Source organism: Ciconia boyciana, chromosome 13 (genome assembly GCF_034638445.1).
Source record: "Ciconia boyciana chromosome 13, ASM3463844v1, whole genome shotgun sequence".
NCBI classification, from domain to species: Eukaryota; Metazoa; Chordata; class Aves; order Ciconiiformes; family Ciconiidae; genus Ciconia; species Ciconia boyciana.
In genome coordinates this window covers 5,398,693-5,413,597 of record NC_132946.1, presented here as the reverse complement: position 1 = coordinate 5,413,597, position 14,905 = coordinate 5,398,693, and the positions used below count along the sequence as shown (strand labels likewise).

Sequence of the window (14,905 nt, the reverse complement as noted above, 5' to 3'; positions counted from 1 at the left end):
GCTCTTTCCAGAAAAGTAAGTTAATTTAGTGATCACTCCAACCATTCTCTTTTCATTAGACATATATTATTCATCAAAACTGGGTATGAGCCATAGCTCAGGTCCTTATGCTATTCCTTATGCTCTTAATTATATGTCCATAGGGCTTAAATCCAAGGATCTTTAAACTTTCCAGACAAATAATTTAGTTTCACAGCAACCAATGAGTTAGGTATTCATATCCATGCTCAACAGATGATGAGATGAAGTATTGGGGAGATAAGAAAGGAATATTTATTCCCCCTTAAAAGTATAAAAATACAGGGGTTTTCACATAGTTTAATTTTAAAAAAATTCTTATGGGCTATTTAAAAATAACTGGCAAAAGTTAAAAAATCAAGGCAAACACTTATAAAATAACATTTTTTGTTAAAATAAAGGGGGATAGGAGGGAATATAATCACTATTATTGCAAAAAACTTCAACAGAGTTCAGATCATTGTTGCTGGAAAATATCCTGAAAAAAATAATTTTAGTTCAACAACTTGCGTTAAAAAATTTTCTAAATAAATTAATCAATCCCATATCTCATCTTTAGCTTAAAACACAACGTCATCTTTCCCCACTTATGCAATAGTAGCATTGTCAATATGTATTCTGATTATTAGACTGTGAAGGATTTAACCTATCTGGACTCTGAAGGATAATCTATCAAACCTGAAATTTAGTAGATGCAAGGAAATTTAGTAGATGCTTATATGCAAGATACAAGATACTTGCTTGTATATAAGTATACAAGCAAGATACTTATTCTTGCTTGTTTGTTTTAAATTGGAAACTTTCTTCTCTTCTTTATAGGTCAACATTTATTCTAATTAAAAATGTATGCATATTTTTAACAGATACAAATTGAAAACAACTGCAGGTCTTAATGGCTTGCATTCTACAACATTTTCTCCCTTTTTATTCTGTACAGCTTCTTTAAAAGGTCAGAAGGAGGAAAACTTGTGCTAAGTGCTGTGCTCAGAGAGACAATATACTTCACAGAAAAAATAATATTAGGGTTAATTAATAATATAAATGATGCAATATCTAAAACAAGAGTTATGTATTAATCCACATAGTTTGAATGGTAAGGGGACATTTTCCATAGCTTAAATATCCAGTGAACACAGCACAGACCTGGAAGTTAAGGACTTTTAAACTTTCATTACAGGTGTTATACAGACGTCCTCTGTGATTCACATAATCCAAGAGTGCTTCACTTTCCTCATCTATAAAGAGAACCATGACATCTTTGACCTTGAAACTCTTATATAAATGAGATGTGTCAAAACCAGAACATGAAAACCCCCCACGTGAGCATATCATAAGTAAACGTTATAAAAACAAGAATTACTATACTGAGTCAAACCAAAGATCCACCTCTGCCAGAGAACAGAAACTGTATCTTCCCACAGTTGGAAGTTGAACCCATCCTTAAGGAAACACACCTCCTCTCTTGCAAAGAAACCACTGCAGAAACATGAGTTGGTTCATTACAGAGGAGACATAGATAAGGATATGAAACAGGAATTTGCCAAAAGCAACTTGGGCTAAGTCAGCAATTTGATGGAAAAGTTACCAGACACCAGAGGTCAGACTGAGATATTACCATGTTGTTATGCCTTATTTCTCCTTGTTGTTTCTTTTAAATAGAATAAGATTTAGCCAACATCATATGCACGGCTATTCTGCCAAAACAGCAGTCATCATTTCTGAAAGCAGAGGTTTCAGAGGCAGGTTATGAACATATAATGTGTTCCAAGCAAGAGATAGGAATGCCTATTGAAGCAGGAGCAGCATAGCACTGGAAAAGAGGGCAGAAGCAGCAGGTAGTGGAGAATTCTTGAGTGGTTTTTAACAGCCTGTTAGACTGAACTGGCCTGCACGGCTTACAGCACAGCCCTGAGCTTATAAAAATCTTGATGTTATACTTGATCAGTATGTGTGATGTCTCTATGACTTGTTACTTATAAATTATTTTTTCATCTTTGGATGTATTTGTTCTTCCAGGCTCTCATGTTCACTTTCCTTTTAACTGTGTAGCTCCCAAGGGAAGGATGCTAAGCATTCTTGTAGAAGAGCTCTTAAAATGCATATAAATAGTGGCCATATATCACTGAAGATTTTACATATGTGAGATTAAATATAGCTATAAAACTATATGACTGCTATTTATTGATCCATAAATGAATACCTGCTTTTGAATTTTTAATACTGCTCTTTGAAACAATGGTATAGATTTCTGAAAGCTATGCTTTCTCACTGCATGAGAAGTCTGTGTTAGAATCTTAAATACTTTTACATCTATATATAGGACTTTCATTTCACTTCATTCCAATAGTCATATACCCACACACATTACAGGCCATAAACTTTGTAATAAAGAGTAATTCACTTGTCATTCATGAAGTTACTTCTGATTCACCTGATGTAATAGAATGCAGATACCACATATCAAAATAAGTAATGGAAATGAAATTAATTTAAGCATACATAGGCTGAGTCTAGGTCTTTCTCTGTAGATCCAAATTGCCACGATTGTAATAATTTCTTAAATTTATTACACTAATAGCTAATGACCTCTAATAAAACTGAAGTCTGATTTTACAAGACATTGCACTTATTACCTGGTTCAATGTGTAAATTACCTGGTTCTTGTGTAAAACACACAATACCACTGCTGAGCTTACTGACCCCATTTGTTCACAGAAGTATGCCTATGTTATATTTTGTATGTAGGAGGGAAAGAACATAGAGATGGACACAGTCCCTTCATATAAGAGTTTAATCTGAAAAAAATATATTTGTCTAAAATTTACAGCACTGCACACTGTCCTTTAAGAGTCTAAGAAGTTTTGGATAAAACAAAGAAACAATATTGTCTATTTCTGAAAAGTCATCAAATTACACATTTATCCTATTTTAGCTCACCAAAATATGAAAAACTGCTTAGAAACTTTTAGGCTTAAACTTCCAGTGAGTAAAAACTGTAAATTTTAAGAAACCCTAGTGACTCCTAAATTGGACTTTTCATGAGACAAAGAAGAAATAATCTTAAGAGTATTGACAGAAAGAGGGAACTACCATTTTATATTAGGATTTAGGGAATTATATATTCCTCTTGCAACTACTGCATCAAATTCTTATCCTTACATGATGAAACAAACTATATTCTATCACGGATCTGTTGAACTCTTTCTCTACTCCAATATAATTGAGGAATTTAACTGTTACTCACACTAATCCTGAAGATTTATCCACAATGAAATAGTTCTTTCTCAAAATATACCACCATACAGTCTTTTACTGATTACGTACCTGTTGTTAGAGAATTGCCTTCCTTTCTTCTGAATAGAAGTCATGCATGTCTTATACCTCAGGTTGTTGTATTTCTCTGATCATGAAAAATGAATGTGTGCATGGGAGTATATTTGCTTTCACTGTATTTAAGAGCTCACTAATAGGTGATTCAAGTTTTTTTTAGCATCATCCACTTAACAAACAAGATGGAAAACTTCCTTCAAGAACGGTCAGTAATCCATTTCTAGCTGTGCTAGCTTCCCAGGGAAAAAGCCAAGTGTTTGAACAATACTATGGTTTGTGTCTTGAGAGACTAACAAATTGACGATAGGTTGTCATGAAGCTGAGAGCTAAGGTACTCAGAAGACTATCAGTCTTATACTGACACATTAGGGAATTGGTTTCCTAGTAAGCGTTCTGTGAAATCTGTGTCCTATCCTGTTCTTACAGAGCCTGACTCTGGTGATTGCTAGATGTAAGATGCTCATAAAATGTTGGAGGGAAGAGTTGAAACACAGAATCCGATTTTTCTCTGGCTTTTAGTTTTAGAAATTGTCTTTTTATATAAAAATTTATTTCAGTAATAGTACATTCTTAAATTAAGTACATATTTCCAATATGGGAATGAATTAAAAAATAAGTAAATAAAAAGTCACAATAGGTGGTTGCCTGAGGCAATTAAACTGAACTATTTTCATGCATGTGATTGGGGGTTAGAGTCCAGCAGAGCTTAAGCACCTCAAGGTCCACTTTCAGGAAGCACAATGCTACAGAAAAACATGAAGTCCTCGCCTGGTGCTTTGACCATGTGCAGGCAAGAGGAGTGGGAAAGGTAAAACGGGAAGGAAACAAAAAGGCTTGCATTTCTAACAGGCTGGAAACCTTCACACTAATGCTATCTTTAGTTCTGCCTGCCAGAGATGCAAATAAGACAGATGGCAGAACTGTGACCAGCTTTTGAAAGTGAAACAAACTGCTACACAAACCCTGTACAGGCATCAGCAGATGCCCTCTCATGAGACCTCTGAAACAAACAGTGGTTCAGTATAGGGCTGTATCTGAGTCCACCTTTGTCCAGCAAGGTATTTCTGGTCATCTCTTTAATGTGTGACTGGACTTCTTGAACATTTGTAACTTAGATAAAATCACTACTCACTGGAGGATCCCTATACACTTTTAAAAGTTGCGTATTTACTTTCACGTGTGCTGTAGTACAAGCAAAATGAACTTTAGTAAATAATATCCTGCTGTAATAGTGAGCATACATAAAATATTATCTGCACAGAGAGTTAACCCAAAACATGACAGTAACAAAGAGACAGACTGCAATTTTCTGGAATCTAATGAAGGATGAGAAAGAAGGTGGCCAATCCTCCATATAGGGGTATAATCCTATTTAATTTATTTTTTAATACAGAAGGTCTAGAAAATGTTTCACATTTGGACACAGCCTGTGTATGGAAATACAAGCAAAGTAACTAGGTAATAATGTAGTAAACAGGCATGATTTGGAGACAAGAGAGGAGTAGTGAAGATGGGTACATAAGTTTCAGAAAACTTAACTCTTTGCAAAGACAAATGCACAGGCTGTTAGTAGCCAGCAGATGAAGATCTGCTGGCCAAAAGCTATAGCTCTCCATAGTTCTGTATAGACGAGGAAGCAAAAAGCTAATGGCAAAGGACGAGTAGTGAAATTGTCTTATAACTATTTCATACATACATAACACTGTTCTGGTCCAAAAATGATACAGCAGTCACTGGCCTAAGACCTGCATGAGAAATACTCTGGTACTTGATGGCTTCGTAGAGAAGAATAGAGATGACAGCAAGGAAGAAGAGAAAGTGCTAAATATGGAATCTGCAGGGAGTCAAAAAATCACACATGAATATTGCACTTGAGATGATGAAAGTGAAAAGGCAGAACAGAAAACCAAACCTTAAACAGAGAGCATTGGTGGAATGGGCTGCTGAGCAGGTGTAGAAGAATCAGTAATGATGAAAGTACAAATATGCAGACAATGGGGGAGATTCTGTACTGATTTCTTGAAACAGACCGGGAATTAGTTTACATTTCTTAAGATAGTGGTAGTGTTCTGCTTTCAGCAAAAACTAAGAAATAGACATTTGCTATAAATAGTACTGTACACTTCCATGAGTCTTTCATCTGAGGTTCTCAACAGTTACTATTTTTCCCAAAGAAAGAAGCTCAGTAATATTGACCTACACATGCAGAAAAAAACAGGACTTGAAATTTTACAGAAGAGACTCAGACATTCTCACTACAGGCTAACAAGAAGTGCCCTTATAAGACATAGCACTACTTGATCCTTATTACATTAAAATCAAGGTCCAACATTTTTTCCATATGGGAAACCACTGTGGATGCCTTAGGTATAAAAGAAACAAAACAAGTATGATAGTAAGTAACTAAAAGCCTAGTAAAGATGAATTAACAAGAAAGAAAAAGTGAGGAGAAAGACTAAGATGATGATATAATGCTTTCAGCAGAGGTTTTCACTTTGCCGAGTCTAGTCTAAAGTGACAGCCCTGGCTGGAAGCTAAAACTCAAATGTTCAGAGGAGTGGAGAAGGAGAGCTCACTTTTATTTTTTGCTGAGTTGAAAAGTGTCACTTTTCATTTTGCTTTTATAGTTGCTGGAGACCATTACTGCTCACCCCATATTGGCTTTCCCTGCCCTGGAGAAAGTAAATGACATCTGAGAATGCAGCAACTGTGTAGTTTATCGTCCCATTACATGGTACCCCTACAAAACTACTGCAGGCTTATCTGTAACATTTTAGCTCTACATCAGTTGGATGAATCAGTGTACCAGGGACAGCTACTTTTGTTTATATAAATCTCAACAATTTTACAATAGGGAGGCAGGAACACAATTGTCTGCTATGACAAGCCTAGGGGAAAGCATGATCATCACAGGAGACCTTGCAGGAACTTGCTGTCCTTGAAGAGAGGAGGGGTGACAGGGAGAAGTATCAGGATATGTAGTGGAATGTGTACATGGTATAGACAGTGGGCAAATCTTATTTCTGAAATGAGGCATATACATCCTTTTTAGCAGTTCAGAATGTCTCCCTGTGCTATGGGGGGGTGAAGGTAATTCAGTAAGGAAGGATTCTTTCTGGCATGACCAGAGACTCAGACTCATGACTCAGAGCAGAGAAAGGGGCACTACAAAAGGCCACTGCTTCTTTTTGATTACAGAAACTAGTTTAACCCACTGTGAGACTTTCAATGGAGAAGGCACCTTTGGGTATGACAGCACCTCTCTTTTTTCTAATGAATACTCAGCACTCCTGTGGAAGGGGAAAGGAGGAAGAGGAGGCAGCACCCAGCTATGCTGCTGGAATGGTCAGAAGCAAAGGGTAATTAATTCTATCATGGTGCAAAAGAGGGTAAGAGAATATAAGAATAAGCATTGCCTGTAGGTTCAGTGACTGGATGATACCAGGGTTGTAAAGTCAGAGGTTGTAGGATCAATGTACAAACACAACCTGCTGCTCTGCAGCTATCTGTAATTGAGGTAGCTGGCAACTGTCCCCAGCACTATTATAATTAAGGAAGAAGACCAAGACAAAGTTAGCATTCTAGATCTCAGTTTTGCAAAGTCTAATGTAGGTTCTTACCCTTCCACATTGGGAACAGTCCTACTGAAGTATCAGTGCATAAAATTATGGTCATTAATAAGTCTCTGCAGGATCACGATCAAGGTTTGTATTTTAAATCCCATGTTAATCCAAGAAGGTGGCTTCATGAGAAAGACATTAGAATGAAGTAGCCTGCAAAGCATATTCCAGAAATTCTATGATCCTAGAACCTACACAAGCTGGGCTATTCATTAACATTTCTGGCCTTCCCCAAAGTCATCAGAGATTAACATGATTGCTGCAGCAAAGGGCTGCAAATACTATTGAGAAGTAAAATGTTTACATATGTATAAATCCAGACTAAATTTGATTGCCTTTGTACAGCATCTCCATATTTATATTGATATATCTGATATCATAAAGTGGTTAAAAGAAGACACTAATTTCTCTGGATTATTTCCAGTGTTGATATCAATATATCAATAGGATGAAACAGCAAGGTAAAAGCAGGAGAGAAAGGAGGAAGAACACACATCATAAATAGCTGTGCAAATCCAGCATTTCATCCAATCCAGGGTAAGACATTAGCCACTTTATTATCAATGCAACAAGAGATGCAGAGAAAAGGAGAGGGTTTGGGGTTTGGGGTGGGGAGTTTTTCACATGAAACGTAAAAATAAGACTCCTTCCATTGTGTGCTTGTATGACTGTTTTCACTGCCTCAAGCAAGTTGTATCAACACCCCCCCCAGATATCTTCCATTACCTCCACATGCATGCGGAGCAGGTCAGCTCATACATTAGCTTTTTATTCAGATAGCTAATGACTTCAAACATACAAAAAGTACTAAAAATAAAACCCAGAAAATTTAAATGGAATTGTTTTAGAGTTTACAAACTCATAGGAGCTAGCAAAGTCAGAATCAAAAGTGAACTTTCAGGCTCTGGATAAAATGAAAGGTGGATTAAAATATACTTCTCGTTTCTTTTATATTTACTGTAGATTAAATTATTATATTTGCCTCTTTATGAGATTTTTTCCCCTCCCCAACTGCCCTACTCTTTTCCTGGTTCCTGCATGAAAAGAGACAAGTCCATTCCTTAGTTCCCATGCAAAATAATATGAAAGAGAGTTGGAGTTATTTAAGGTAACTTTGCCTCCAAAACCAAGTCCTTATTTGTTTCCCAATGCCTACTTAAGAGAGCAGGCAATGATCTGGAAATATGAGACCAGAGAAGGTATATACTTTGCAATTTCAAACTTCTTATTCCCATATATGCCCAGTCGCTTGTGTTATTTGCTGTCTCTGTTTAGTCATCCCCAAACCCAGCAGTACAACTGTCTCAGCTGCCGTGGTATTACTTGCTTATTTCTACCATCTGCACGTGTGACACTGATTTATTCAGCCACTGAGTGTGCTTCATAGTTTGGGCTAGGAGGGCTAGCAGCAGCTCTCCTTTTATAAGCAAAATGCATAATTGCCAGCACAAGGCCCTCAGCTCTTATTTGCACCTGATGTGCTAGTTCTATCTGCCAGTGTGAATAGAAACAACATGTCCAGATCACAAAGTCTGTGACTGCAGTTGTTTCCATACCACAAGCAAATTAAAGCAAATGCTACCTTCCTCTCCCTCTCCCCCCAGCAGTGGTCACTCCCCACTGTACCAAACGGGTGCAACAGCTGTACTGTGGTCTGCTATGTCAGAGACTTCATTACTTCTACAAAATATGTTGCAGCACATTTACCAATGCACTGTGAAGTATTATAAATAATTAAAACTAAACCATTCGTGTCAGAAATAAATGAACAAAGCCCATTTTGCAATGCAGCATTCCTGATTTATTTTCATTGCATTTATTTAGAGCATTTGTTAATTCACAAAACCCAACAGTCCACTCCAAAGCATTAGCGAATGCTAGTGAGGTTGTGTCTTCTCTTTAGGTTCATAAAGGAACAGATCACTTTGGGTCAATACAAAACATACAGAATATAGAAAATTAACAACCAACTACTGCTGGATTTCACATACTGTGTTTTCCAAGTGTATGCTGTTCTAAACGTCTCTGTTTAAGAACCTTATCTGCATTTTGCATTTGCATAGGGGTACAAAATATGCAGAGTCACACTCCAATTAGAAATAATTTTAAATACAGCTATAGCTACTATCTACACCTTGAGAGACTGATACTATCTTGGCTGCTCCCTGACTACCAATGTGCTTGTTTGTAAGCATCATAAATAACACTGCTTCTTTTTAAAGTTTCAGTTTCACAAGGTGAGGATTTCTTTGGGGGGTCTAGGTTATGGTAGTGGTGATCAGACATTCTTCCCTTATTGCTGTTGCTATTGCCATTGTCTGTATCACTGATATATTTCACAAGAAAGCTGTGATCAAATATAGGAGAGGATAAATAAGCATATCACCTCAGAACTACTGCTAGTAATATAAAGCCATACTGCAAAAAACCCCTACTTTTTTTGCTTCATCTCATTTTAGAAGATATTCTGGGTAGAGGCATATGCAAACCTGTAGCCAAATTCCTATATTAAACACTGAAACAATTCCTCAAAATTAATAAAATCATAATGAGCTTTAAAGCTGTATTTAAAACTATTTTAGAACAACTATACAGGCACCTGTGGCAAAATAACATCCTGGAATAATCTTGGACCCTTCCAATTCCATTCATTTCATCACAAACCCAGGCTTCTCTTTACAGCTCAGTCCCTGACAGCAATGACTCCTCTAACAGAAAGAGCTCATTGGGCTTTCTTTACTGGAAGAATGCCCAAGAAAGTTGGAAAGCACAAACTCATGTGAGAACCATGAGAAAGCAGAATGCTCATCTCTCTTAAGTGTCTTTTCTTATTATTCTGCCAAAAAAATTCCAAACTCTATGCACGTATTTTTTAATACTATGATTAAATTAATTCATACTATTCCAATATTAATTAGCCTATGAAATTTTGCAACTACTGCAGAGTTATCTTTGGTAAAATTTCATAGGTTTATTGATTGTGTGTCAATATTTTAATCACAAACAGTTTCACAGATGGAATATTTTAAATCTCTCCTAAGGTTTCTATGAGCTTCTCTGGGCTATTTTTTCTTGCCATTTAAAGAGGAAATATATTCTCAGAAGTTAAAATGGATGTGAACAGGTAAGAAAGCAAAGGCTTTGCTTCTATTCTGTTCTATTCTATACTATTCTACATTGTTTTGTTCCATTCCTATGCTTTTCACAACACTGAAAGTGGAGAGGTTTGTAGGCCCAAGCCACTGCACCTTTCTGGTAGTTTCCTTATTCATTAAACTGTAGTGTACCCTTACCTGCATTCCAAGTACACCACAGAAATTAGTGGATTTAATCTTGCTACCTTATCACAGCAAAAACACCTATAAGAATGATCAGGATGCAAAATTAGATACCATACCCTCTAATTCCGAAAACAAATTGGTATCTTGCATGATGTTTCCTAGCACAAATAGCTCCATGATACCGGGGCAAATTAGCAACTACAAGTGCACCACTCCCAGAGTGGATATTTGCACATGTAGCCCTACAATATCCGCAAAGTGTACTCAATCTTGCATAAAAAGGACTTTGAGAAAAAATTATTCCTCGCTGACAGGAGTGCGAGTGCTCCACAATGAGTGGGGCTTTTCTGCTATGCAATGGGGTGCTTTATTGCAAGGAGATCCAAAGCAATGGGTATTTGCTGAGTTAAGACGTAAGGAGACTGGAGGAAGCAGATCATCTGCTCTAATTCATAGTGAGAGAGAAACTTCTGCATAGCCTTCATTGTGAAAGTCTTCACGGAAGCGCAGTTGAGCTTATTTGAATCCCTCAGCAAGAAATGCCTGTGTCCCCACCTCCACAGATAGGACTTGATACAGCTCGCTCAGACACCAGAAATAAATTTCCCTTGTGTTCAACAGGATAGGAGCATGCATTTACTGAACATGCAGTCTGGCTTCTCCCAGAAGGTACTACACTCAAGGTCTGAACTTATGCACATAATTATTATTCCACTCCAATCATCTTTATGCATGAACTGGATTTATTTTATTTTTCTAAGCCATTATTTAATACAATAGGCAGTGCAGAAACTAAGAAGCTAATACAATCACTTCTGCTGTGTACTGCATGTTTATCTGGCTGAAAATGTAAAAAAGTCAGAATGCATGAAGTATATCAGAAGTGTCACTAGGCCTGTTTGGTATGCTAAAGAGCACTGGAAAAGTTACTTTATTTAAAAAAAATACTTACTCCAAATTACATTTCTCCTACTATACCTTCAGTACTCAAGAGCTAGTTTTTAAAAAATTTTCTGACTGATTTTTAGGTATTTATAAGTAATGCAAACCAAACTATTAACAAGACTCAGATCCAGACTGAGATGTAAATATGTACGACAGCTTTAACCTGAGCAAGCTTGTCATACTTGAGCTTTTAAACAAATTTGAACAGTTAAGGTGCCTTCCAGTTCTTACCAGAGAAACAGCTCTGATACCTATTTTGAGTTGACTAATGCTGTAGAGACTGAAATCTTCTCAAAGGACCCATGTTTCAACAAATGCTACTCAGTTTTAACCCTGAATGCCTCTTATATTTGGTATCACTTACTTTATACATAATTTTCATCAGAGGAAAGCAGCTACAGAAGGATCTACTGTGGTCACCTGAGTACTGTAAATTTTTTATATGTGTGAACTTTGTCAGGGATTACAGTTCAATTTTGGTCTTGGGGAAACATAGTTATGTTACTGTGATAGTTAAACGATGCAATATTTGAACCAGTAACACATAAAGCAGAATACGTGACTATTCGTCTTCAGCTAGAGAATCAGCTCTGCCAGCAAACAGGCACAGAGTCCGTCAATGGACATGTGTTATACCAGGGCTTACCAGTGCCCTTTAAGCACAGCTCAAATCCCATTTGCTAACAAAGGCAGGGGCTGAGAGAGCGAGCTCCATAAGCAGGACCATGAACAAGAGCAACTGGAGCTGGAGGACTGGCTACCCAGCACCAGGCTGGGATGGAGAAGACAACTGACTGTTGAGTTACATGGAGACTGTAGTCTGTGATATTTATTCAAGAATGCCTTAGCCACTAAAGCAACAGGCAGCAGTGTATTAACACAATCACCACAACAATGCCGACTCTTCATTATTGAAGAAACACTGTTTAAATCACCCTCTTTTCCTATTAAAACATTAACAAAAATCCCCATTAAGTAATCTGCATTTCACAAATGATAGCGACCTAGGTCTTCTGCTGCTACAAGCATAACTTGCTTTAGGGCAATGGGCTCTTAACAACCGTCAGTTTACAGCAAATGAACATTTATCTGATTTTTTATTTTATTGTATTGTAATGGTGCTTGAAATTAACATTTTTACTCTGTTTTTTTCACTCTTTTTTGATCATTAATGTAGTAAATTATACCAGCAAAATGAGCACAACAGTTTGGTCTGTGTCTTAAAAACCTATTAACTTTAAGTGTCTGAGTAGAAACTGTGTAGCATTTTGAGGTTGACTGTCTTATTTCTAAGGTCATACTTGGGCCTATTGACCTAAACCAAACTGACTCCAACTCAAATATTCACAAGAAGAATCCTATCAAATCAAAAGCATAAAGTGAAAGAGGAAAAAAGAGCCTAGACACATGGTTACATAATCAAAGCTAAAATAATCTATAACTAGTCAAAGTGTTTCAGTGACATCCACATGCTATCTTCCTGTGAGGCCCCTATTATATTCTTCAGATTTTAAAAAACCTCATAAGTTGAGGTATTCAGCAAGCTGCTGGATATAATTTATCTTGCTTTAATTTATTAGAACATGTCTCTATATCACTGTTCTTATTTTAACAAAGAGGTTTTTAAACTGGTAAAACTAAATGTATAGTTAATTTATTTCACCCAGTAAAGAATCCTTGAGAAAATCAATTTCCATTTACAAAGGTATCCCAGCAGGTTGGAAGTCCCATTACCGCAGTATTGTACGTCTTACATCCAGGTTTATGTGACACGTGGTATAATTTCTTCCCCATGATTCTATTACTTTTGGAAAACTATGTTAAAACTCATTATAAATGTAACTTCAAACTGACAAAAGCTGTGAAAATCAAACTTAGTGCTGATCACTGGCAGTTTTGGTTATACACCTGATGATCGACACATACATTTTCATGTTTCTGCCATCGAATGACCAAGCAAACTTCTTATACTTCACCCTCATGACTACTGAGGTATCACCAATAGTACTATTCCTAATCTGCTAAGGCATGAAGTGGTTCCATACTGCTGCTTTTTTATTTAATCAGAAATGCTTACCAAAAAAATTTTTTTTTCAGGGTCTATAGTTAATTTCTTAATCAAATGACAATATTTAAGTGTCTGTAGTGGGTACCCTAATGCTGAACGACTGACAGATTTAAAAATCTACTGTTTTGCAAAGTATGGGATCTCAAAATGTGCACTTCATCCTCACAAAGAGCTGAGAATCAGCATTTTCAAAACCTTCACTTTAATACTATGGTATAGACCGAACATAAGTTAGTGTGACTGGTTGTCATGTACATGGGAGGTTGTCATGTACATGGTTGTCACTGGTTGTCATGTACATGGTTGTCATGTACATGTTACATGTCATGTACATGTAATCAACAGAACCCAAAGCATAAATTACAGCTCTGTAATTCAAACCTGACCTGCTTTGTATTTCAGACAAAATACTGGTACAATTGCTGTGCAGTTACCAGCATTTTAGTGCTACTGCAACCGTTTACTCTGCTTCCTCAATAATACCCTAGACATACCCAAGTCCATTGACTTTCACTGCTCCTGGCTCCTCTTCAAGTATTTCTGGAGAGTTTTGGTATTCTTGTACATGACATTTTGCAGTCAATGAGCACAACTTCAGGATGAACACTGATTTAGGTGTATAACGGCATATGCAGGAATTACGAGGGCTTTTTCTGGAGCTGTAATGTGCACAACATTGCAGTGAATAATGGTCCATTCCCCAAGCTAGCATAAGAAAAACAGGGTTGTAAAACTAATCACCTCATAGCCCAAGAATGACACAGCTGAGGTTGCCTTTGCATCCTTGATTCATTTGAAGGTGTGTGTTGCCCCTCATCCACAGTAGCACAGATTTCAAAGGCAGCTAAGGGAATCAGGTGCTCCGGTCTCACTGAAGTTCTGAAGAAGGTAGCTCTGTAGCTCTTTTAGAAACTGTTGAAAAGTATCATTTACTGTATTTAATTATACAATCCTTCTGTCTTACTCAAGGATAGATGGTGCTTACTAAAGTCATGTCTGAGCAAATGTAATGAAGTTCTTAAATTTGAGTATATCTTTAAATCCCATTTCCTTTAGTAGGAATGTAATGAATCTCTGATCTGATGAGGTGTGATGTTTACTTTAAAAGAATATCTGAAAGCAGAAGAGAAAAAGTCTCATATCTAAGCACTTTCCTTTTCTGAACTGCAAGAGGACTCAGAAGTGAAACGAGGAGGAAGACAAAAATTTGTGTTCCTTAAGAATGCACATAATGACCAAAGGCAGAAAGAATGAAGATAAGATTTCCAAATGTGGGAGTGAAGTTTTCTCTTAGTTATTCACAGAATTAGTATGTAGACTACACAATAGAAATGCCTACGTTCCGTATAAACACTTACTTTTCATTTGCAAAAGCAAAGCAATTGAAATTTGGAAAGTGAAATCACAGGTAAGACAGTGACAGCAACCATTCCAGTCCATGGATAAAAATCTACCCGTGTGACAGGAGGCATTCAATTTTTATAACCTGGACCTATGTCAGATGACTGGCATCAGAAAATAGAGGGCAATTTGTTCCTAACACTCCTTTGCTGCACATTTTTTACACGGTTTTAACCTCCAGCAACTCTGGGATTTGAAAGGAGGTGGTATCTCCCTTATACTATATCCCTACATCCCACATC

The 14,905-nt window shown here is 36.9% G+C and overlaps 1 protein-coding gene across 4 annotated transcripts in view; it reads right to left on the bottom strand.

Annotated features, from left to right (window-relative positions):
* The window catches only part of CARD11 (caspase recruitment domain family member 11), a 116,014-nt gene that overhangs the window by 55,926 nt on the left and 45,183 nt on the right, over window positions 1–14,905 (bottom strand). Inside the window, exon 2 of one of the 4 annotated variants that reach the window (XM_072877546.1) lies at window positions 1,162–1,253. The exons of the other annotated variants lie outside the window; for them this stretch is intronic. The gene's annotated coding sequence lies outside the window, so the exon portion shown is untranslated. The remainder of the gene's footprint in view (window positions 1–1,161; window positions 1,254–14,905) is intronic. 4 annotated transcript variants of the gene reach the window in all.